The sequence below is a fragment of the Haliotis rufescens genome, unplaced genomic scaffold, assembly GCF_023055435.1.
Source record: "Haliotis rufescens isolate VD_foot unplaced genomic scaffold, xgHalRufe1.0.p SCAF_4, whole genome shotgun sequence".
Classification (NCBI taxonomy): Eukaryota; Metazoa; Mollusca; class Gastropoda; order Lepetellida; family Haliotidae; genus Haliotis; species Haliotis rufescens.
This window is the reverse complement of record NW_025964112.1, coordinates 56,628,905-56,632,587: the sequence shown is the minus strand read 5'-3', so window position 1 is coordinate 56,632,587 and position 3,683 is coordinate 56,628,905.

The following is a 3,683-nucleotide window of genomic DNA, read 5'->3' as shown; positions in this document are numbered from 1 at the left end:
CTCATTTTACAATGAATATACTATCCATTTTGTAAATTTACTTTGAAAGATGGTTCAAGAATCAATGAAGCAGAAGTCTAAAGCAAAACACAAAATATTTTCATGACAACAGACAATATTGCACAGATGGAATCTTGGCACTATCACTTTGGCACAAGTTTACATGTAAAAATGTAGTTGATATTTTACCTCTTTTTGAGGCTTGACACAACGCAAACTGATGAACACCCTTGAGAAATGCATTAAATACTTTCATAAAAAAATCATGACATGTCACAAAAAAAATCAATGCCATTAATCACTTATCCGCCTGTTAGGATTAGCATAAGTAAATTGTAAGTAATGATGAAATAGGCAATATTTGAAATTATGGTTGAACTGCTGACAAGTTTCTTGTAAACATCATAGCCATTATGAAACATGAGCAGATATTTGTCAAAGCTGAAACAAATATGATTACTATAACATTATTTGAGATTATGCACTGTAAGGAGCTGCATAAGGACAAACTCTTTTGGGGACCTACAGATGTTTGCCCTCAAAATTCAGGTCAGTGGGAAAAAATCCCAATTTTAATTATTCATATTTTATTTCCCCTTGTCATAATTCGTTGTTTTTTTAAAAGTTTTTAAGGTTATTTTTCAACAGGATTTAATTATGGTATTTTAAATACTTTATTTATATTGATAGAAACAGTAAATGACTTTGCTTTTTTAATATTTTACTTATTTCTGGTCGTCTGAATAAATACTGCTTTTCATTTTTTTCAAATTACCAATTGTGTTTGAGAATGCAGATTCATAAACCAAATTTTAAAATTTTCTGGCCTAACTAACAATTACTTAAACTGTGGGTATCCAGCCCATACACCTAAAAACATGCAACAAATTCAAACAAAAAAAGTCACTCAACTTGCATATTTGCTTACAAAATATACATCCTACACAGTGGAGATATCTGGAAAGTGTCATCTCTCACACAATGACAACCCATGATAGGCCTCTTGCCTGATGCCAACTGTATCAGAAAATGTGCCTCCAACAAGACAACCCATACTAGGCCTCTTGCCTGAAGCCAACATCAGAAATGTTCCTCAAACATTGACAACCCATAATAGGCCTCTTGCGGATTCTGACTACATCAGGAAAAGTGCCTCTAACAACACAACCTTAATAGGCCTCTTACAAATTCCAACTTGATCAAAAATGTATGTTGAATAATCACTGCTAATGGCAGTATTATGACAGCAGTTAGAGAGCCCAGTCCAAAGGTATCGTTCTTCTCATTTCAGGACATTAAAGCATCCAATCCATTAATCTCCTCTCTAAAAACATCTCATCAAAATACATATCATTCTACCTCTGGCTACTCTCCTCACGCTCTGTACAGATGTATATAATGTGCATATGAAAATGTTTGTGTAAAATATATATCAAATCTTCGAGCTATCTATCTCACGTGGTCATCGCAACATTCCATTCTTGCTGAAAATACACTCTCAAAGCCAATCTATTGTATATAAAACACCTCACAACGGTCACTCAAAGGTCACCATCAACAGTCAACTGTCCCAACTGACCATAGCTACATGTATAATACTTATAGCATGGATGCTAATGCCATATTACAGACTCTATATAAACCAAGACCAAATATGGCATTCTTGTGCTGATCAAATGCCCCTCAAATCTGCATAATCAGGATTCTGACATAATGGCCAGGGCCCCGTTCCTCAAAGCCATCTTAGCGCTACTATGATCGTGCTAAAGTATGGGACTTACGATCACCTTAGCACTAAGATCGCTTTGAGGAACGGGGCCCAGATTTCATTATGATTATCTAGTTAGGAATTAAGGCTGGGATGTCAACCCGGGCACTCGGGTCACATGGGTAGTCATGCGATATATTGTTTATGACAATAACAATAAAATTCCATGGTCACACTAATATTTGCATTTCTTCTGACTATGCACACATTTCTTCTGACTTTTATATGTTTGAGTAAAGATAAAGCTTTAGTCAACTTCCGTGTATGCATGATCAGATCATTTTATACATGTATCTTAATAGTTTTTGTCAGGGCTTCGGTAAAACAGTTCCCAATCTGACAATTTGTACTCTGCCCTTGCGATCTACAGTAGGTCTCCAGTCGGGGTCAGGTAATAGGCAGTTAAGTACCCGGGGAGTAAATATGGACTTGTCCCAGCCCTAATACACATCTATTCACATCTGTAACAGTGTTATAACACTGTGGTCTTCGATTGTAGTGTGGTGGATGTGAAGATCATGCTGTGATGACTACCAGCCATTGCTGTGATATTATCAGCTCAATCAGGTCCACCGGCCGCATCTTCTTCCCAAATGCTTGTCTTCCTCAATCCAAAAACATCTTAGGCCAGATTCCACGAATCGCCGTCTCCACTGTCAAAGAATAAGCTACGAGCCCAAGTCCAGGTTGACTTAATCGTGTCGTATCTTAGCGCCAATCTTACAAAAAACATTTAATGAAAATCCTCTAAGACAACTTAGTTCGTAGATTTTGGTGCTGACTGGAATCTGATTCCTGAAATGCTTTCAAAATCATACAATGCTACAAAATAAATGACAAAAATAAATTATTTTGAGAAGCTAACTCAAAATGGAAAATAATTCCATGAGAATTTCAGATGTAGAAATTATCTTCTATTCAATTGTGGTTTGTCGCCATGAAAATAAGCATCATAACTGATGTTCATATGCATTCCTTGTGATACTGCATCACATGATGACATCATAAAGATAACCGCATCACACAAATGACATGTGTCTGTAGAAAACTGATACATCAACTTCTGTGGAAAGTTATTATCAAATAAAAACCATCCACATCAGATATGTGACCTTGAAAACAAATTTTTCATTTGTCAATCCATCAAGATATTCCCCCTATTGCACAACAGTGTTGGCTGTCCTGACCAACTGGCCTTATAAACACAAACACAGCCACGAGACAGCTTGTTTTCCTGCGGGACACACAGAGACACAGTGAACACTTGTCTAAGATGCAAGTCACACAGAGACACAGTGAACAGTTGTCTACGATGCGAGACACACACAGACACAGTGAACAGTTGTCTACGATGCGAGACACACACAGACACAGTGAACACTTGTCTATGATGTGAGTCACACAGAGACACAGTGAACACTTGTCTACGATGCGAGACACACACAGACACAGTGAACACTTGTCTACGATGCGAGACACACACAGACACAGTGAACACTTGTCTATGATGTGAGTCACACAGAGACACAGTGAACAGTTGTCTACGATGCGAGACACACACAGACACAGTGAACACTTGTCTATGATGTGAGTCACACAGAGACACAGTGAACACTTGTCTACGATGCAAGTCACACAGAGACACAGTGAACAGTTGTCTACGATGCGAGACACACACAGACACAGTGAACACTTGTCTATGATGTGAGTCACACAGAGACACAGTGAACACTTGTCTACGATGCGAGACACACACAGACACAGTGAACACTTGTCTACGATGCGAGACACACACAGACACAGTGAACACTTGTCTATGATGTGAGTCACACAGAGACACAGTGAACACTTGTCTACGATGCGAGACACACACAGACACAGTGAACACTTGTCTACGATGCGAGACACACACAGA